The following is a 23,291-nucleotide window of genomic DNA, read 5'->3' as shown; positions in this document are numbered from 1 at the left end:
CTGGTAACACTGAAGCCACGTGTTTACACATAAGTGCCTCTCTACATCATGAAGAAATGGCACAGAATGAAAGAAGAAACTAGAATGCTTATTAGGGGACACGTGCTGCTAACAGATATCCAGTGTGTGTGATATATGGCATGGGGATTGGTACAGTGCAGGGTCAGAATGGTGACAATAGGGGCAAGAGGTGGCCGAGCTGTGAAGGAGTTCAGATATGCTCTACCGTAACACACAGTGTCATCAGGGCTTGTACCGGAGGCATCCAATCCAAATACTTGTAGGTAGATGTTCTGGGCAATGCATTAAATGATGGGACAAGGATGACCAAACCAAAGGGTGACCAACATGCAGTGATGTGGCTGTCGCTGAGGGTTGTGGAGGCCTACGGAGCCGATATGAAGGAGCTGGGGAAGCACACTGATTGGCTGAACTTGGACTTGGGCCTAGAAGGGAAGGAGGTGGCTTTATTCCAGCTCCCACGCAGGGAGAATAGCAACCCCATTTACAGAGCTGTGGGAGATAGGAGGCTGCTTGTTTTCAGGAGAGAGTGGCGCCGGCAATGGGCCACAGACAGAGCAGCAAGCGAGCAGTTAACTAGGTGGCTGCCCGGTGTGGGGTGAAGCACCTGATGACAGATTCTGGGGTGGGAGGGCATTTGAGGTTTCCTGGCCAACCCTGCAGATAGAGATAAGTCTCTGGAAGTGATGGACCCAGAGACAGAATGGTTGAGGAACCACTGTTTGAGTCCTCTCCTGAGCCCAGCATAGTGTATTGGAAACCTTTGTCAGAGCAAACTATACTATATTGACTTGGCACAGGATGCTTTTTCCTTAGTCAAACGACAACCAAATCCAAATGAACCTGACTGGTCTTTAGGATTTTTGTTCATGCTGGCTTGATAATAATGTTTAGTTTATAAAAATCTTTCTGTGAATCAGAAATTAACCTGAGACTTGTATTCATTATAGCTAGGTATTGAAGTTACTGGGGAAAGTTTAAGACTCAGTGCCTTAGCTCACCAGGAGTTACAAATGTCTAACAGAAAGAACCCAAATATGTTCCCAGTCATATTGGCTTTGGTCAGCTGAGCTGGGATATCTGGCCTTTAAAGGAGTGAAGATTCATTCAAGATGGTTTATTACCTAAAAGGAAGGGATGGTCTTTGAAAAATGTATTCCAAATACCTTTCATGGCCCAGGGAAGTTCTAGTCTCACAATTAATTACAGGACCTGTTCATGTTGCTTCAACAGATAGAGGATCTATGTCTTCTGATTGACACCAGTCCACTCAACAAGTATTATAAAAGACTATTTCAAAACAAGGTCCCTCTCCTTTTCAGAAGGGGTCGGAGACTAAGCAGAGGTGGTAGAAAACATGTAAAATGTTACTTTGTATGGATGACATAGCTGAATTTAATCTTTATCCTGGGGCTTCTATGAACCTGAGTCTCAGAATATGAACAACTCTGTGCTGCGCAGAAAGCTGTGGATCTTAGTTAGGGTGTCTGCCTGCATGGGATAGTCCACGTTTCCAGACACACATGTATGTATACAAATATATAGACAGGCACACAGATACACAGACACACACAGAAGTACACACACACACTCACACATACACACACACTTTCATTCTCTTGTATGTTCACACACATGTATCTGTGGACATACACACACAGGTATACACTCATAGGTATACATATGCATGCACACACACATAACTAGATACACACAGATATATACATGCACACAAACACATATGTACACTCATGCACATGTGCACGCACACTGTTATTTTCTTCGTTTTTAGGATGGTTGGTTCTTTTGTTGTTCCTGGAAGAATAATCCTAGGAAGAAAGGCAAATAGCTGTAGGCAGAAACGGTGTAGACCTCCTTCTCCTGGATGTTCCTTCATGAAAGACGAAAGTACAACCTTGTCACTAAGACACCACCTGTTACCCTGGACAAATAAAATGCAAAGCTCCCCCCCACTTCTGAAACCAGTGGGATGTTGCCTTCCTGTCCCCTACCCTTCTGTGCTCCCTGACCTCTGCACCTTAACCCTGAGCCAGCTCCCTGCAGCCTAGCCCTGTTCACTGTATCTTGCCTCCCTTCTCCCTACTCCTTACCCCTGTCTCCCTTACCCTCTTCCCCATCTTTCTCTCTCTCTCCCTGCTCCCTGTCCCCTTCCCACCTACCCTCTGACTCTTGTCCCACCCCCAACCCCTCCCCTCCCAGGGCCTGCCTCTCTGTCCCCAGACTTCCTGTCTTACCCCTGCTCATACTGATTGGTTTCTGTTTTACCCCTCAGGGCTCATGTCCCACTGACCTACAAATGTCCATCACAATTATGTCATTGTTTTTATACTGTTTGCCACTTTTCTTGCCCTTTTCTATTTATTTGTTTGTTTGTTTGTTCATTTATTTATTTTATTTTGTTCTTCAACTCAGCAAGCTTTCTTGGGAGCGCTTTGAGTAAAACCTAGAGTTAAGCAAGGTATTGTTCCAGCATTTAGGACAGATCATGTGGTTTTAAAACCAGTCAACTGGAGGGACAGCGCAATCAGACAGATGCTTGCCTTGTTAGCATAAGACATAAGTTTAGACTCCCAGGACCCATATAACGTCTGCACATGGCACTGTCCTTCCGTCATTCCAATACTGGAGGCAAAGGCAGAGACAAAGATTCTGGGGGCTTTCTGGGCAGCCAGCCTAGCTGAGTTGATGAGTGCTGCGTTTAGTGGAAGCTCCTGCCTCCAAATAACAACAATACTAATACTATTAATAATAAATAAAATTAAAAGCCAAAAAGAAAGCTGTTGACCTCTGCCCTTCACACACTCACAAGTGAGCACATGTACACTCATCCACACATACCCACTCCACACAGACACGTGCAGTGCACACAGAACAGAGCATTGATAATTAAGTGTGCTAAACTGTGTTAAGGATATCATTTTAATTATTACTATTTCCTTTTTTCTTGTGTGACATTGGAGATTGTACACATTAGTCAGGGACTTTACCACAGGACCACAGCCCAACCCAAGGTGCCATTTTAAGTCTTTCATGCACCAAATGCTCTCAATGGAAACATCCAAGGATGAACCAAAAGGCTAAACCAGGAGGAACATAGATTCTTATAGTCTGAATGAAGTGCTTAGAGACTAACTCATGGGGGACCACACTCAGGTACAAAGCCAGTCCATCTCCTGTGACTCCCTGTGACGCCCTGTAGGCTTCTGTATCTGTGAGATACTGTCTCCTCCAGTGTACTGCTAGGATGCCCATCTTATGGGCATTGTGAAAGCAGCCCAGATAACACAAGACCTTGCCATAGGCTTTCTCAGGAACCTTTGCTGTTGACAAGTGGAACTTACAGATGCTGGTGAAGCATCTCCAGGCCCGCAAGCATCTCTGAAGCCACACAGCTATTGGTCTCTCTGGATACCTAGGGCACATGAATCTCCATACATGAGACGGTGGATAAAGAGGGGCTTGTCTTTGTGAGTGCAGGACAGACAGACATTGCAAAGATGGAGGGCGGGAGTGTGCTCAGTATGTCCTCTTACACGGGTGGCTGCCACCAGCCCGCTGCCAGACTGTTCGGGGTCTTTCACCAGCCTCAGTTCACCGCTGTGGCTGAGACGCTGCTGTCGGACCGTGTGAGTCACTCCAAACTACACTGACACTCTAACTTACATCGTAGCTTTGTTCATTTGGAGAGAGGGTATTTAAAGAGATAATCAAGGCAAGGTGAAACAGTAGAATGACTACTCAATATGGAAGGCATTGTGATTACAGGGGGAGGGGCGTGAAGCTGAAGTGGTACACAGGCCTTGATGTTTGGGGAACCTGCCAACTCCTGTCCTCCGGGGATCAACCTGAGGAGAACCTGACTTGTAAATTAGAGGCTATGCTACTGTGCTCCAAACCCCAATGTTTGTGACACCATAATAAGACAAATCTAGGGGTACATCGTACATTTGGTGAACAGAATTTTAGTCCAATGAAAAGACCAACTGGGAGGTCTACAGTTTCTTGGGCAGTATGTTTAGATTACAGGATTCATTGAACATCATGACTTTGAAAAATAAATCCATTACAAATATCACCAGTGGTGCAAAAGCCCATAAAAATTCAATTATACAAATTTACAGTCCAGAGAAGGGGGAAAAAAAATCAAATTACCATTTATGGAAATTTAGGCAGAGTGTATGGCTGGGAAAACAAACAGAGATCTACTAATTGTGTAAGCTAGCATTAGGGAGCCAGACATGAGGATGAGGCTGTGTGGACTCGGGTCTCGGCTCTGCCATTTGTGAGGGATCTGATCCTCAGCAGGCAGTGGCTGGGCACTGAACCCCAGTCCCCTGCAGCAGAACTGCCGTGGTAGATGGATAAAGACACACTGAGCTACCAGGCTAAAGCTTATTATTGAGTTAGCACCTGTGGGCAGACAGTACATTTAACTTTAAAACAAGCAAAAATTAAAGACCAGCATTCAAAAAAATTAAATGCAGGGTTGTTTCTTTGCTTCTTTTACATGATACATTCTGCTTACGTTTTTATAATTTTCTCTTTCTCCCTCTGAAGGCTTTCGGTGTATTGAAGGCGGGAGAGTGTCAGATATGTACATCAAGCTTAACCAAACATGTGAGCAATCTAGGTATGTCTATGCCTCGGGAAGCAGCAGAGATCTCATGAGCACAGTTACTCTTTCCTCAGATTCTGATGCCTGCTTTGGACCACATCACCACCGACGACACATCAGATCACATTTTCATACATTTAGCTGTGTCCTCTTGGCTTTGAGTCTTCAGAGCTGGTTTCTAGGATGATTCACTTCCTGGTCACACGTTACTTGAGCTGTAGTACCGGAAGTAAAGCTCCAACTCAGGACTCAGAGGATACAGAGGAAATGCTGTCTGATAAGATCAACTGAGCCGGAAGCTGCCGGAGAGTCACAGTTCTGTGTGAGAGGGAGGGGGAGATCCCTCTGATGGAGAGGAACTAGAGAGACTAGATACACTGCCATCACGCTATAAGAGAGACATGAAGGCAGCAGCGCCCCGAACAGACTGGCTCTGCCCTAAGCAACCATATAACAAGTTATAGAGCAGGCCTTTAGCAAACAAATGAATGTCTCCAGGATTGTACCTTGTTTTACTGAAACCACTAACCCACCCATGAGTGAAACATTATCGAACCTCCCTACGGGCCTTTTAGCAGCATAAGTTGGCTCTGAGAACACTTGAAGATCCCCCCTCCACGTTAGAGACCATAAATCTGAGGAAGAACCTCGAGACACTCAGAGACAACACTGCTTATAAAACAAGGGCCCTTCTGGAAGCTTAGCAGGTAAAGACAAAACAAAACAAAAATAAACAGGATTTTGGCTGTCATGAGGACTTGGCTGTGCTGGACGGCCCCACCAGCCTCTAGACCGAAGAGAAAAGTGTATGTGGGCTACTCAGACCACCCAGCCTGTGGCGTTCTATTCTGCCAGCCTAGTTAACTAACATTTTTCATGTGAGATTCTCAAGTTAGTACATACTCTTCCTTCATAGGGATTATTAGAGCCCAGAACTATTCCCGGACACACAGGCCTTTTCAAGACCCCTGATAAGAGGCCAGTGAATACATTCCTTTTTATAATTAGATGGCCAATTATTATTTGTCAAGTGATGAGTGAATGTTGACACCGTTTGCGTGGAATTTCCTGATGAAATGTAAGCCAAGTGGTGGAATTCAGTTTTAGCCAATCTCAATTCTGTGCAAGAAAAGCAGGACACCCATATCCCAAAGTGTCTTCTATGAAGGCCCAGGGACTGTTTAAAAAACACCTAGGGGTATGTTGTTGGTGGTGGTGGTGGTGGTTTGGTTGGGTTGTGCAGTTTGGGGACTCAAAAGGTGACTGGAGCAGAAACGCAGTGGGAGATGCTAAAACCTTTGAGAAGTAGTTGGAGAGATTGTAAGGATTCTGGGATGCAAAAATGGTCAAGCAACTCGCTGTAGCAATGTATGCTAGGCTGCTCTTACAGGGCATGGGTGTCTAAGTCGCATTCCATTGCGCAATGCCTGTGAACGTAGGGAGCTTACCTTTTTCCTCGGGACCATCAAAAAGCCTGATAATGCATAACCGCCAAGTCAGGTGCAAACAAAATTTTGTCGGGGAGGAGGCAAGAAGGGAGCCCGGGTGGTGGCTGAGAAAGTTGAGGGCACTGGGTCCACCTTGGGATTCTCTGGTGTGGAAAAGACAGATCCAGACAGCGACCCGTTGGTAGTCAAAGCTCAACTAATCTTGCTTAAACCAACCATAGCCTCCAGCGGTCAGGAAGCAGCTCTGTCTCTGGGCGGGGTGGGTGGGCTGGGCGGGGCGGGTGGGCGGGGCCAGGCAGGGGGGGTCTCAATAGCTTTGGAGACCATGGGGCTTCTCATAGTGAGTATAATGGGATCTTTATTAGACGCCAGGAAATAAAATTTCCATATCCCACAAACAATAAAAACCTCAACTAGGTTTAGTGTGGTAGCAGCCAGAAACCAAACTTCCTGCAGTTGCTCGGGGGGGGGGGGGGTGGGGGGGGTGGGGGGGGAGCAAAAGTTCCCATTTAGCCCCAAGTGAGTCCAACGTCAAGTCCTCCCTGCTGCCCTCCCATTTGAGAGCGAACAGATGAAGCGGAAGCTCTGGATGGTGTTTCTTTCTGGGAGAATTATCAGTTTCAGAGTTCCTGCCAATGACTTTATGAGAGTCTGTGTGTAAATACTTGTGTTCAGACATAAGTGAACCTCAAGGAAGTATGGACCGATGATAAAACTGAACAGGAAGAATTCTCAGAATGTGTCAAAGGATTTGCTCTATCTCGGGGTAAGATTGAAAAGGGCATCTCATTCTTCTTCTTTTTTTTCCTTTAAATTGGGTGTGTGAAGTGGGAGAACCTGAAACACAGGTTGCGTTATTAGAGTTAGTTAAGGAAATTAGTGGCATCGGGAGACTCAGTGGTGGAAAGGGAAGATGAAGAGGAAATAATCATGGGTGACGTTAATCGGGTGACTCATGACAAATAGAGAGAGCCCTGGGGACACAGTGCACAAACAGCCTGTGGGGTAACTGTCGCTCACTGGCTTTGGTTTTGCTAGAAAAGAGGAAAAGAGAAAAAAGAAAAGAAAAAAGAAAAACACAAGGCTTCAGCACAGAAGAAAAAGACGTTTTTTTTTTTTTCTTGTTGTTAATTTTTTGAATTGTGCAAAGAGACCACACATGTATTTGGCAATGCGGCATCAAAGCCCTCCACCTCCAGCCACTGTTCTGAATGATTTGTATTGCAGAGCAAAAGGGAACTCTGGAATTCAATTGTAGTGACAGCTGATCTATAAACTCACTGTCCCTTTTCTTCCCCGGACATATTATCTTTATCTTTCTCCTGTATCCTTTTGACCCTTGTAAGTACAGACCTCAACCCTCTTCAAAGAGTCATCACTTAAAGGTACAGTGGAGAAAAATGAATTTGTTCAATAAACAGTATCCGAAAGCACGGTCTAGGAATAAGATGAAAACTAAGTATTCAACACAGAAAAGAAGACCCAACCAGATGGAGCCTCGTCCATTTAAAGAAAAGGGCTTCGGAAACACAACAGTCATGGAGCAGATGTGACAATAATAACTAAAGACTACCATCTAGTGGCCAATTTGAAGAACTACATGATTCGACAAAGGTGGCCAAGAATTCACCTATATTTGTGTAGTCCACTTTGTATCAAGGGAAACAATCACTTAAAGATACCTAAATATGTGCCAAGTAATTTTAAATGATTATAAGCTAGTCAAAAGTCCATACTAGGTCACAAAACAGTGCAGACATAGGTCAAGAGCGTTTTTCTTCAATCTGCTTATAACACCAGAGTAGGAATATGCTTACAATATGATGTCGCGGCAATCTAAAGCACCTTTTATGAAAAGGACATTGATACAACAACTATGAGTTGTATTTTCATATATATATTCAATGATATAAATGGAGAACAATGGCCTTCTCCATTTGGCTACCCCCTTCCCCATTGTTTCTGAACTACCCATTTCACCAGCGGCCAGAGGCACCTAATTCACAGCCCCAGAGTTTAAGTGGATCCCTGATGTTACAAACTCTGCCTATTTGAGCTTCAACTATTAAGGTAATCCCGAAGTTAATTTTTTTTAGGCTCTCTGCTTCTCCCCATTAGCAGAGATAGCTGTTTCTTCTCCTGAAATGCTAGCCTCACCCATGAGACAGGATGGTGACGGTCAGACTGAGGGTTTGGCCAGATTGGGTGCATGGTCACTAGGGTGCTTTAAACTCTGGCAAAGTGGGTATTGTTGCCATCAGCAACCCCTTGATGGAGTGGTCTTCATGAGTCTACCCACAGTAAGCTCCATGAAAGAGTCAAAGCTGGGAACAGACAACTTACAATGGGGGAGGGGGGATCCTGATCTAGCAAGGAGCTCTTGATTACACCAAATGGGGTGAAAGTGGTGCTGAGCATGCCGTGGGGTCTACTAGTGTACTGACTATGGTGGAGGACAGTCCACTCGATGGGTAGAGCCAGGGAATTCATTATCTCTGACCCTTCTGCTGATGCCCCCTAGTGTATGATGAGCCTGTATGTACCCTGAGAAGTGTGGGCACTCATTCAGGATTTCCAGTAATTCCAGTAAAGCCTCCTAAGCTACCAATGGATCATCACACACACACACACACACACGCGCGCACACACACACACACACACACACACACACACGAACACACACACACACACACACACACACGCCTGCCAAGGTCGCCTGTAACAACTTTGTCATCCTGGAGGGACTGAAGACCACTGTTCATACTCTCATTGCCACCCAGAAGAGCCATGGATGGCCCGTTAGGGACACTGTCGCAAGAGAGCTGTGGGGCACACAGGACATTGTTCATAGGTCCACTAGTAGGAAAGGTTGGGGGCAAGGCCATGCCAGATCTGAAAGGAAAGCTCATTGGCATGGCCTTCCTTGTCTCTGCCTTCCTGGCCATACTGTGCCCTTCTTGGATCTAATTGCCTGCCTGGAAAATGTTGCCAAGTTAGATGACATCATGAAAGTGGTAAAGCTGTCATCAGATGGATCCTTAAAAGGCACCCTGGACTATTCTGAAGACCCAGTTTTCTTACATGGTTAACAGTGATACTCTCTCCCACCACTGATGCTGGGGCTGGCATCACGCCCAGTGGCCACTTTGTCTAGCGTATTCATAGAACGGCAGTGGATCTGGGCACAGCAGGACTCCTGGTTCCACCTTTCAAGGAGTGAGAAATCCTGGAACAAGAACCCCAGCCAGAAGAGGAAGAGAAAGCTGTTGACGAATGGGGAGTCTCCACCTAAACTCAGTTCAGTTTCATTTCCTGACTCTCACATGGGGGTGTGTGACTTGGGGAGCCCTACTCTCTCAAATACCACCAAGAAAATTTGCTGCACCTGGCACCCCAGTCACGTTTAAAGTTGCTGCTTGTCTAGTTAAAGGTAAAAAATAAATGTGAGCCTAGTCCTTCACAAATACGTAACACACACACACACACACACACACACACACACACGTATTAGCCACAGTAGTCATGGAATCTTCTAGTGACAAAGAGGAAGCCGGTAAACTTAACACTTGATGGTGACTTAAAGCTATATTTATGTTAACCAGGACTCTTTAAATTATTCCACAAAACAAGTTTGCTCTGGGTTGGTAAAGTGATAACCAGAATTCTGTCTTCTGTGTGTGTTTGTCTGTGTAGCAGAAGCACTAACTCTTTGTTCAGATCTGTATGTTGGGTCAACCACTGACTCCCGACTGTCACCTTGGTGCTGAAGTGTGTCACTCTGAAGAGGCTGTTACACTGTTAACAATTGTGATTCATGCAATGTATTTGGTGCTTTGTCACTCTGAGACGATGCCCAGGGAACAGAATGTGACTGTCAACACCACCCTAGTTTGAGAATTATTTCCTATTTATGGTATAAAGGTTTATACCATATCATAGGGACAAGATCTACTTTATGGGTAAGGTAGAAATTAATTCTTTTTATTTTATTTTAATTTATTTTATTTTACAATCAGTTATGTTAGAAAGAGCCAGTTTCTAATTTATTCAGTGTAAGATATTTTCATGGACTCTCCCATGATAGGAATCAGTTTGTATCCTTTTTCAAGCCAGTTGGGTAGTGGATGTGTATTCATTTTTTCAGCATTGTTTTGACTATCAAAGGGATACTCTTGTATGTGTGATTATTTTACAAGGGAAATATCCCTTGAACTTAGAAGACTGTCAGTATGTAAATGGATAAAAGAAAATGTTCCGGCATCATGGAATTTTCTTCACTCACAAAGAAAGATGAAAATATGACATCTGCAGGAAAACTTATGCAACTGCATGTTTTATCTTGTGTGTGTGTGTGTGTGTGTGTGTGTGTGTGTGTGTATGAGAGAGAGACAGAGACAGAGATAAAGAGAGAGAGACAGAGAGACAGAGAGAGCAGCGCAGGTAGAATGGGAGGCAGAAGGAGTAATTAAGAGAGTATGGAAAGAGAGAAAAAGAAACAGAGAGTGTGATGTAATGCATGTGAGAATGTGAGATAAAGTCAGAACTGGGAAGATTTGAAGGAAACTGGAGGATCAGCAGAGGGGACAGGGCATGTGGGAAGGCAGGGTGGGTGGTAAAGAAGGAAGAGAAAGGACACAGGAGGGAGAGTACTGTAACAACATTACTTCACATGACAACTTCAATGTGAGGCAAAATTAGTGAATGGTTCCAAAAAGCATCCTTACTGCAAACCGTCCTATTCCAGCTGTCAATCACCAGGACACTGCCCTCTGCAGAAACCTTATGGAGTAGTTATATTGTATCTGGAATGCAGAACTTGGCTACTTATTTATTTCCCCACCTTTAGTTCAGTGAAGTCTATTCACGAAGCAGGACAAAGTTACTATTTTACGCAACATTTAAACAGCAGTCCACTATATCTTCAGGTCTCCCAGCTCCAAATTCAAAGGAAAAGCTTCTATAGGAGGTGCAGACAAAAGTAAGTCAGGCTTGAGGATTTGTCATAATTACCCACTGGAGCCATATCTGTGGCTTCCAAAGAGAACCAGGTTCTTGACTGCTTGCAAACCTTTCTGGTGTTGTAATCTCCCGGAAGCTTTGGCAAAGTTCCCGGAGAGATCACAACCCAGGTCAGGTGAAAAAGGTGGTCAGGGGTCAGTTCACAGCCAGCAGCTTCGAATCTCTAGGTGGGACTGATGTGAAGCTGAGCCTGGGGGACATGTTGGTTGAGAAGCACATAGCTTACATGGGAATTGCATGCCTATTTGGGGGATAAGTTGTTATCAAAGAACTTTAAAAAATTCCATTCTATTTTTATAAGAATAAGAGGCAAGATTCATTTTTTTAAGTTGTGGAGGGTGTGATCAAACCACCCACAAGCAAGGAAAAGACTCTGTGGTTGGAAACTGAGGCTAGCAATTCAGACATTTCTCTCTCCTGGGTACACTAGGGACATGACAAATGCTAATTGGGAGCTGTCGGAGTCACCAAGGTACAAACAGAGAACAGATAATGTATGTACTTTAGTGAATATCAGAATAAGCCAGAGCAAGGTAATATATGTTGATATGTTGATAATTTAGGAAATAGGCTTTCGTTGTTACTTGTATCTCTACCTGGTGGAGTCCAAGGATTTAGGGGAAAAAGGCAGATATATAGCAAGAGGAGTCCTCATCAGTGGAGAATGGGAAAGTTCACACAATGCTCTAAGCACTATACAGTGAGTAATTCTCAAAATAGGTCTCCAGATAGACTGGCAATACTATTAGTATCTTAGGCATATAATGTAGTGCCTAAGTGTAGTTGGTAGACACAGAGCTACCAACTCCAGAACTCTGAAGGTGGGTCCACGGGAAGAGTACCCCTACCACCAAATTTCTGATCTTTTCTCCGATTTACTTGTAATTCTCGTATCTAAGAGCTTTTTAAAATTATGTGAGTACGTGTGGTTTTGTGCCTCTGAGTGCAGTTTCTGCCGAGGCCAGGAGAGACTGTTGGACTTCATGTAGCTGGAGTTAGACACTATTGTAGTCTGCCTTATGTGTGTGCTGGGATTTAAAGAGCTGGCTGATAACAATGTCTTGCTGATACCACAAGTAAAAGCCAGTGGCCTGGATAGTAAGGAGAGAGAGAAGGGGGTGGGAAAAGGGGGAGGGGAGGGGGAAGAGGGGAAAAGGGGAGGCAGGAGAGGGAAAGGGGGAGGGGAAAGGGAAAAAGACAGAAAAGGGGAAGGGAAAGGGGACAAAAGGCAGAGGAAAGCAGAAGGGGAAAGGGACAAGGGGAAGGGAGAGGATCCATTCAGTCAGGTTTCAGTAAGACTGGAAATAATTGCAGAGATTCAATAAGAATTTGACCCTCACAGTCATGGGGAATAAAAATAATTTCATGCAGATATGAGCCAGAGATGTTCAGGGGTATCCATGATCTCATGTTCTGAGTTTATCCTTGTTCTTGCTTAGGCCTTACTGAGACCAGAACTCCTTACACAGAGCCTCTGAATACTGACTGAACCCATGGTCCTCCCTTAGGTTTTTAGAGTCATAGGGAACCAAACACTTCTGTACCCCTGTGGCTTTGACTTTTGCAAGAGATGACATGCCTTAGACTCTCTTCAACAACCACCGAGAACACTTCCCAGAATCAGACACATCTTTATATGACAATGAGGGGTTATGGATGCCTTGGCTTCAATGATTCTAATATTGTTTGCTTACAAATGTTGTACCCCAAGTCCAAACACAGGGGTGTAAATTACATATAATAAAACAACAATAAATTTGATTCACAAAGTTAAATACACGGAGATATCCAAGAGCCAACTGAGAAACAAGATTACTATTCAGAATCCCCTAGGAGCTCACTTCTACTCATTAACCTCAAGAGACTCACTATTAGAGCACTAATCTTAAAATTGAGGGTTATTGCTAATTTTAAGCTTATGAATTCATAGTACCAGGACTCTTTTGTGTATGGTAATGATGGCTGTGATATGTAACTTTTGCATTGTCTATAGGTATGATTTGTTCATTCTGTGTTTGAATGCAGTGTTTGCTGTAGAAGTGGTTCATGGAGAGGCCACAACTAGCCACGGTCCAGAGAGTAAGAGACTGCAGAATGTTCAACCCAAAATGGAACACACTCTCTCTCCTACAGCTCAGGGGTCACTTCACAAGGAAAAGGAGGCAGAAAGAATCTCAATGCTTCAGACAGTAGACGATTTTTATATATTGGATACTGTGGGAAAATTCATATGTAAGCTCACAACATGGACAAAATCTCTATAAGACCAAGCCAGACCAAATCCCAGCAGGGAAACAGGATTTGGCACACAGTGTCACCAAAGGCCATGGAACTGCTGCCATTCTTTAGTTCCTGGGAGAGGGAGAGACCTTTCTGTAAGAATGTTGTCCCTGGTACGTCATCACTCACTGGCATAAAACCACACATCCAAGAATAGTTGGGCAGCACAAATTGCTTTCGAAAGACTTTTAGAAAATTGTACCAAGTCAGGAGGAGGGTATGGAAGTAGTTTATGAGTTGGGAAAGGATTGGAGGAGGGGTGAATGACCAAAACACACTGTATGACACTTTCAGGGAGCAAATAAAAACAAGAAAAATAACCTCAAATAGTTCTGCTAATATAACATTATCTTTTGAGTAACTTTGTATGTTTCTCTGTCATAGGATGTACAAGGTACAAGTTTCCTTGATATGATGTTTGATGTTTCTTTTATCAATACATATCACATTTATTTCTTATAGATATAGGCTTAGATCTGCTTTTTTGGATATAGGATAGCTATTTTACTTGCTTTCACATTCTGTTTGCTGGGAATATAACTTTAGGGGGAATAACACGGTCACAAAGTCACAAGTTTCCTTAATTAGACAAAATTGTTAGTGTAATAAGGAACTTTAAGATACACAGGCTAGGGATGAAAAGATGGCTCAGCAGTTAAGAACACTGACTGTTCTCCCAGAAATCCTGAGTTCAATTCCTAGCATCCACGTGGTGGCTCACAACCATCCGTAATGGGAACCGATGCCCTCTTCTGCTGTGGCTGAAGATAGTGATAGTGTATCATAGTATACTCACATAAAATAAATAAATCAATAAAAATATGCGGACTAGTGATATTTAGCCCACCAACTATAATTATGCTTCATAACCTCACAAATTTCCCAACCACCCCTGCTCCAAGCCCTACCCTAGTCCTAAGCCAAAGTCTCTTGGGTTGGGCTGGTAAATTGAAAATTTCACGAGATTCTCGGATGGATGATTCATGGCAAGGATTCATTAACAAACTCCTGCCTTATGGCTGTTACTCCCTCTGTCAACTTCTTAGGAAATATTTTATTTTTAATCTGTGTGTACTTGTCTGCGTTTCTAGGCTACTTGAGTACATAGAGGCAGAAGAAGGTGTAGGGGCCCCTCTGGAGTTCCAGGAAGTTTTGTGCTACCTTACGTGGCTGCTCATCAAAGATGGACCCTCTGAAAAAGCATTAAGTGCTCTTAAACTCTGAGCCACATCTCAAGCTTCTTGTCAAAAATGTAATACTGATTCCATGTATCAACTGAATAGAGTTGAATAAGTCACCTGCTGGTTGTGAAAGTGGGAAAAGCAGTTGATTTTACAGAGGTGTGAATGACATCCCATCACTGACGCCATGCTGAAAGTGCTGAAAGCCTGGTTTCCCATCTGAATTCTTCCCTGCTCAGTGACAGGCTAGGGAAGGCTCTGGTCCTCTTTCAACCGTCTCCAAAAGTTAAGGCTAGGATGACGCAACAGCAGATCTCTCTTTTTAAGGCAGGTTATCTTTCCTCACTGGTCCCTGAAACTCATCATCTGACTTAGCGTGTATCCTGTTTCCATGACTCCATTCCAAAATACCTAGAATTTTACTTAGAGCCCTTTATTTGTTCTGGAATGCAAGAGGAACTCCTTATTTGCACGGGAACTGGCAATGCACAGGAACACCTGGAAATCTTCAAACAGACAAGCAAAAAACTAATTTACTAAAGCCCAAGCACCATTCCTGCCATCTGAACCTCAAGATGACGTGGCCATATGATATACATATGTTTGGAAAGTTCAAAGTTCAGGAAACAGATGGTGTTCCGTTATTCCTCTCACATAGAGAAATCTCTCAATACCAAGAGACTGCAAATCATTCCTTTAATAATTTTGTACCATTAAATAAATGTTGTCTATGACTATAAAGCAAGTCATGAGGTTGTCTAAAGCCCCCATCCTCTCCTTTGCTGGGAGAGTGCCTTTTTTCCCATTGGGGGAACATGTCTGGTCTATACCCTGTAATTCAGAGACTCTGTGTGTACATTCTTTGTGTGAGCCAGAAATCAAATGCTTAAAAACTCAAGTGCAGTGACTTACTCAAGTCTCCAGGCTATAAAATTGGCTATGGCTGATGATGTCATCTACTGCTGGTAACTGAAGAGAACAGAGATGTTTAAATAAAAGAGACACTTGTCAGTGTCATTCCTAGTTTAGAAATTTTCCACAAAGCCCTGGCATTTTCATAATTAGTGTAAATCACATCAAGGAACTAGTGCACCCCATGTAAGTTGGAGCACTTTAGTGTAGTGTTCTTGCATTTTGTTGTGGGAGAACTTAAAAGCACAATCTAAACTAACTTTTAATTGTTAATTGCTTACTTGCTTGGTAAATGCTAACTTCCACAGGTGTATAGAGTGTTCATAAGATTCATGCTTAGGACCAGACGCTCAGGTGCTTTTCCACCTGGACTAGCAGATAACCTGGGGCACAGCCTGATGAAGCTGTGCTGCGAGTACCCAGAGTACAGAGTGCTTGGCTGTGCTTGTGGAAAAGGTTCCTCTCAGGCCCACAGTAAGGGCCGTGCTTGCAGACCATATGCCCAGGCACTTTTCCATCAGCACCAGCAGAGAACGTGGGGGGGCACAGGCCTGGTGAGGTTGTGCCATGAGTACCCAGAGCACAGAGAGGGCTTGTGGGTACTTGTGGCAAATGTTCCTTTCCAGCCCAAAGTAAGGGCCGGACCTCTGTCAGAGAGAATCATGATCTACCTTAGAAAGGCAGTGCTCGAAGATCAGCTCCACACGTGCTTTTACGCCTGGACCAGTGGTGAGCATGACACAGGCCCAGGGAGGGCACACCAGGTGTTCTCAGTGAGCAGAGAGTTCTATGCTCACTGGAAAAGGGTCCTTTATGGCATAGAGAAAGGGCCAAGCCCCTGCCAGTAGTACTCAGGACCGTTGGGCAGAGGGTTGAGCTCCCAGAACAGCCTCATAAGAGCTCCCACACCTGAGCCCACAAAGACAGAGCTGAGTTACTGCCACCAGAACTCACTGCTCTCCCACAAAAAGTCAAACACTCAGAAGCAATTTTCTTCCTGAGCCCACGGGTCCTCAGATCCATGGGAGAGACAGTCACTGGCAACAAGACCACATAAAATCACAGATAACAAGGTGGCAAGAGGAAAGCTAAAGAACTTAAGCAATGAAAACCAAGACAACCTGACAACATCAGAACCCAGCTCTCCCACCACAGCAAGTAGTGGATTGCCAAATACTCCAGAAAAATAAGACTCAGACTTGAAATCATACTTCACGATGATGATGGAGATCTTGGAGAAGAGCATGAATAACTCACTTAAACAATTATAGGAGAACACAAATAAAAAAATAGAAGCTCTTAAAGAGGAAACACAAAAATCACTCAAAGAAATACAGGAAAACACAAACAAACGGGAAATGGAAATAGAAAAAAATGAATAAAACACAAAAAGAGACAACCCTGGAGATAGAAAACCTAAATAAGATAAGAAATCAGGAGTCACAGATGCAAACATCACCAACAGACTACAAGAGAGAATCTTAGAGGCCGAAGACAACATGGAAAACATAGACAAAGCAGTCAGAAAAGATGCAAAAACCATAAAGCTTCTAACCCAAAATGTACAGGAGATCCAGGACACAATGAGAAGACCAAACCTAAGGATAATAGGAATAAAGAAGGTGAAGAATATCAACTAAAAGGCACAGTAAATATCTTTAACAAAATCATAGAAGAAACCTTCCCTCCCCTTAAGAATGAGATGACCATGAGCATAAAAGAAGCCTTCAAAACTCCAAATAGGTTGGACCAGAAAAGAAATTCTTCCTGACACATAATAGTGAAAACACCAAGTGCCCAAAGCAAAGAGAGAATACTAAAAGCAGTAAGGGAAAAAGGACATGTAACATATAAAGGCAGACCAATCAGAATTACACCTGACTTCTCAACAGAGGCTATGAAAACTAGAAGATCCTGGACAGACATCATACAGACTCTAAGAGAACACAAATGTCAGCCCAGGTTACTATATCCAGCAAAACTCTCGATTGCCACAGATGGAGAGACCAAGATATTCCAGAACAAAACTAAATTTACACAATATCTGAATACAAATACAGCCCTACAAAGAACAATAGATGGAAAACCCAACACAAGGAGGGAAACAACACTCTAGAAAAAGCAAGAAAATAACTAAGCAAGAACACCAAAAGAAGAAAGACGCATAGAAATAATTCTACCTCTAACAGCAAAAATTGCAGGAAACAACCATCACTATTTCTTAAGATTTGTTAATATAAATGGACTCAATTCCCCAGTAAAGAGACATAGACTATCAGACTAGATACATAAACAGAATCCAGCATTTTGCTACATACAGGAAACTCATCTCTGAGACAAAGACAGACACTATCTCACAGTAAAAGAGTAAAAGGCTGGGAAAAACACCTTCCAAGCAAATGGCCCCAAGAAACAAGCTGGAGTACCCATTATAATATAGAATAAAGTAGATTTTCAACCAAAAGTTATCAAAAAAGGTAAGGAATGACATTTTTTACTCATTACAAGAAAAAATTATCAGGATGAATTCTCAATCCTAAACATATATGTTCCAAATACAAGAGCACCCATATTCATAAAAGAAACCCTACTAAAGCTCAAGACATACATTGTACCACACACATTAATAGTGGGAGTCTTCAACACCCCACTCTCATCAATGTACAGATCATGGAAGCAGAAGCTGAACAGAGACACACTGAAACTAGCAGAGGTTATGAACCAATTGGAATTAACAGACATTTACAGAACATTTCATTCTAAAACAAAAGAATGCACCTTCTTCTCAACACTTCACTGCACCTTTTCCAAAATTGACCATATAGTTGGTCACAAAACAAACCTCAATAGGTATAAGAAGATTGAAATACTCCCATGCATCCTATCAGATCACTATGGACTAAGGCTGGTCTTTTATAACAACAAAGACAACAAAAAGCCCACATACATATGGAAGCTGAACAATGCTCTACTCAACAATAGCAGGGTCAAAGAAGAAATAAAGAAAGAAATTAAGGATTTTCTAGAATTTAATGAAAGTAAAAGCACAACATACCCAAACCTATGGGATGCAATGAAAGCAGTACTGAGAGGAAAACTCATACCTCTGAGTGCCTCCAAAAAGAAAAGTGGAGAGAGCATACACCAGCAACTTGACATCACACCTAAAAAAACAAGCAGAACACCCAAGAGGAGTAGACTGCAGGAAATAATCAAACTCATAGCAGAATTCAACCAAGAATAAATAAAAAGAACCATACAAAGAATCAACAAACAATGAGCTGTTTCTTTGAGAAAATTAACAAGATCAATAAACCCTTAGCCATACTAACCAGAGGGCAAAGGGAGAGTATCCAAATTAACAAAATCAGAAATGAAAGGGGAGACATAACAACAGAAACTGGAGAAATAGAAGCAGTCATCAAATGCCTGCCTCCTAAACAAAAAAAGCTGAGGACCAGATGGGTTCAGTACAGATTTCTATCAAACATTTATTGACGACCTAATACCAATATTTTCCAAAGGATTCCACAAAATAGAGTCATTTTTCATTCTTCAAAGCCACAATAACTCTCATTCTTAAATTGCACAAAGACCCTACAAGGAAAGAGAACTTAAGCCCAATCTTCCTTATGAACATTGATGCAAAAATACTCAATAAAATCATTGCAAACCAAATCCAAGAACACATCAAAATGATCATTCAACATGATCAAGTAGGCTTCGTCCCTGGGATGCAGGGATGGTTTAATATATGGAAAGCCATCAACATAATCCACCATATAAACAAACTAAACAAACAAACAAACAAACAAACAAAAAAAACCAACATGGTCATCTCACTAGATGCTGAGAAAGCATTTGACAAAATTCAACACCCCTTCATGTTAAAAGTCTTGGAAAGAGCAGGAATCCAAGGCCCATACCTAAACATAATAAAAGCAATATACAGCAAACCAACAACCAACATCAAACTAAACTGTGAGAAACTTGAAGCAATCCCACTAAAACAGGGACTAGAAAAGGCTGCCCACTCTCCCCTCTACAGTGAACATAGTACTGGAAGTCATGGATAGAGCAATTAGACAGCAGAAGGAAATCAAAGGGATACAATGAAAAGGAAAGAAAGAAGTAAAAATATGACTATTTGCAGATGACATGATAGTATACTTAAGTGACCCCAAAAATTCCACCAGAGAACTTCTACAGCTGATATACAACTTCAGCAAAGTGGCTGAATATAAAATTAACTCAAACAAATCAGTAGCCTTCCTCTACTCAAAGGACAAACATGCAGAGAAAGAAATTAGGGAAAACGTACCCTTCACAATAGTCACAAAAACTATAAAATACCTTGGTGTGACCCTAACTAAGCGAGTGAAGGACCTGTATGACAAGAACTTCAAACCTCTGAAGAAGAAAATTGAAGAAGATCTCAGAAGATGGAAAGATCTCTCATACTCATGGATGGGAAGGATCAACATTGTAAAAATGGCCATCTTACCAAAAGCAATCTACAGATTCAATGCAATCCCCATCAAAATTCCAACTCAATTCTTCATAGAATTGGAAAGAGCAATTTGCAAATTCATCTGGAATAACAAAAAACCTAGAATAGCAAAATCCATCCTCAACAATAAGAAAACATCTGTGGCAATCACCATCCCTGACCTCAAGCTATATTAAAAGGCAATTGCGTTAAAAACTGCAAGGTACTGGTACAGAGATAGGCAAGTAGATCAATGGAACAGAATAGAAGATCCAGAAATGAACTCTCATATATATGGTCACTTGATTTTTGACAAAGGAGCTGAAAACATTCAATGGAAAAAGGACAGCCTATTTAACAAATAGTGTTGGTTCAAATGGCAGTCAGCACGCAGAAGAATGAAAATAGATCTTTTCTTATCTCTTTGTACAAAGCTCAAGTGCAAGTGGATCAAAGATCTCCACATTATACCAGGTACACTGAAATATTAGAAGAGAAAGTAGGGAAAACCTTAGAACACATAGGCACAGGGGAAATTTTCCTGAACAAAACACCAATGGCATATTCTCTAAGATTAAGAATCGATAAATGGGATTTAATCAGATTGCAAAGTTTCTGTAAGGCTAAGGACACTGTCAAGAAAACAAAACAGCATTCAACAGATCAGGAAAATATCTTTACCAATCCCACATCTGTTATAGGTCTAATATCCAATGTATACAAAGAACTCAAGAAGTCAGATTCCATAAATCAAACAATCCTATTAAAAATGGGATACAGAGGTAAACAAAGAATTCTCAGTTGAGGAATATTGAATGGATGAGAAGCACCTAAGGAAACGCTCAACATACCTGGTCATCAGGGAAATGAAAATCAAAACAACTCTGAGATTCCCCCTCACACCAGGCAGAATGGCTAAGGTCAAAAACTAGATGACAGCAGATGCTTTTGAGGATGTATTGAAAGAGGAACACTCCTCCACTGTTGGTGGGGTTGTAAGCTGGTACAACCATTATGGAAATCAGTTTGGCAGTTCCTCAGAAAACTGGATACAGTACTACCTGAAAACTCAGTTATTCTACTTCTGGGCATATACCCTAAAGATGCTCCAACATATAACAAGGACACATGTTCCACCATGTTCATAATTGTCTTATTTATAATAGCCAGAAGCTGGAAAGAACCCAGATGTCCTTCAACAGAGGAATGGATACAGAAATTGTGGTATATTTACACAATGGAGTACTACTCAGCTATTAGAAACAAGAACTTTATTAAATTCCTAGTAAAATGGATGTGTCTAGAGAATATCATCCTGAGTGAGATAACCCAGTCACAAAAGAAGAGACATAATATGCAGCCACTGATCATTGGATACTAACCCCAGAAAGCTCTGAACACCCCAGAAACAACTCACAGATTATATGAAGCTCAAAACAAACAAACAAACAAAAAAACAAAAAAAAACAAAACAAAAAAAGAAAGAAAAAGGCCAAAAAGTGGAAGGCTCAGTCCTTCTTAGAAAAACAAAACAAAACAATAAGTGTATAGCAACCTCTCAGAGTAGGGTACACCTAGACCTTAAATCACTCAAGAGCTAAGAAGATAGCCTTGTGGCAATTTTTGTTATTTACAAATCATTATGTTTAATCTTTACACACCAACAAAACTTTCACTATTTCCATGTTACGTTTTGTTTACATATACTTTATGCTTATTGTAAATAGTAAGATTTCAATGCATACTATCAAACCTTTAAAAAAATCAAGTACTGACAAAAATATATTCATATAGTTTTATGCTAAAATGTACATGTATCTCTGCTTTTTTTAAAAATAAAGTTGTAAGGAAAAAAAGATTGATGTTTACTCAGCCGCCTATAGGTTTGTGCTATATAGTGTTTTCCACCGTTGAGGAAGGAACCGATCATAGTTCTCTCAAGAGACTGTCTCAAAGAACCAAGGAGAACATGTCTCCCAAGCTGGATCTGTCCCTCAGTGACCTCTGTTGTGCACAGCACAGGATTTGCATAGAATCTCTGCAATCTGTCCATATCCTTCCAACCATCTCTCTGTTTCCGTGACTCGGTCCAAGTCCTGTGCAAACAGTTGCTGTGTCTTGGTGCCTTGCAACCTTCCTAATGCTGCAACTTTTACTACAGCCCTTGTCGTCCTGGTGACCCCGGCCACAACATTACTTTGTTGCCACTTCATAACTTTGCTATTTCTGTGTATAGTAACGTAAATGCCTGATGTATAGAAAATTGGATTTGTGAACGCTCTTGGATCGCGCCCTTTTGCCCCCCCCCCGTTGAGAAGAGTCCATTGGTGCTCAATTTACCCATTATCTCCACCCCCCACCCCAGTAGTCTCTACCCATGAGTTTTTAAATTGCCATCAGAGAAGCCAGAGAAACTTCCTCCAGCAACTGATGGGAACATAATCCCACAGCCAAACATTAGGGAGTCCCAAGGAAGAATTGGAGGAATAAGATGGGCCAAGGACACCGCAAGAACATGGCCCTGACCAGGACTTGTGGGAACTCACAGAGATCAGGGAGCCTGCAGGGGTCTGACCTATGTCCTCTGCATACGTTATTGTTGAGTAGCTCTGAATTCTTGTGGGACTCCTAATAATGGGACTGGGCAAGAGTCTCTGACTTTTGCCTATCGTAGGACCCTCCTTCTACTGGGTTGCTTCATCCATGTGTGCACGTGTATGTGTGTGTGTGTGTGTGTGTGTGTGTGTGTGTGTGTGTGTGTGTACACGTGGTGGGGGGGGCTGGGAAGTGGGTGTGGAGGACATGGGAGAGAAGGGAGATGGAGGGAGAAACTGGGAAGGAGAGTTCAGGAACTACTGGGATGTAATATATGAGAGAATTTTTAAAAAGAAAGAAAGAAAGAAGAGAGAGAGAGAGAGAGAGAGAGAGAGAGAGAGAGAGAGAGAGAGAGAGAGAGAGAGAGAGAGAGAGAGAGAGAGAGAGAGAGAGAGAGAGAGAGAGAAACCCTATTATTACATCTGTTTAGCAATCTTTCGGGTTACCAGCAGGTGGCGATCAATCCCTAGAAACATTAAAGTGATGCTTTCAAAAATTCATTGGAGTTGGGCTAACCTAAAACTGCCTTCAGCAGGGTGGGCGGATCGTTACAGTTATTTCCAGAGTCGCTGAGCAGTGGTTTTCAGTGACGTGTGCTGCTGCTAGTAACCACGAAGTGGGGTGTAGAGCAAAAGGGTTTCTACTCATTGTTGTTTCATTTATCCTTCGGGTGTTACTACTAAACTAACACGGGTCAAACATTCCTTTGG

At 42.4% G+C, this 23,291-nt stretch overlaps 1 protein-coding gene across 1 annotated transcript in view; it reads right to left on the bottom strand.

The window, feature by feature from the left end:
- PDE4D (phosphodiesterase 4D) overlaps nucleotides 1-23,291 on the bottom strand; it is a gene marked incomplete at its 5' end in the record, with an annotated part of 1,034,128 nt that overhangs the window by 663,394 nt on the left and 347,443 nt on the right. The gene's annotated exons all lie outside the window — the stretch shown is intronic.

The sequence above is a fragment of the Micromys minutus genome (genome assembly GCF_963924665.1).
Source record: "Micromys minutus genome assembly, chromosome: 20".
In the NCBI taxonomy this organism is placed as follows: domain Eukaryota; kingdom Metazoa; phylum Chordata; class Mammalia; order Rodentia; family Muridae; genus Micromys; species Micromys minutus.
The sequence above is the reverse complement of the archived record's forward strand: the minus strand, read 5'-3'. Positions and strand labels throughout refer to the sequence as shown.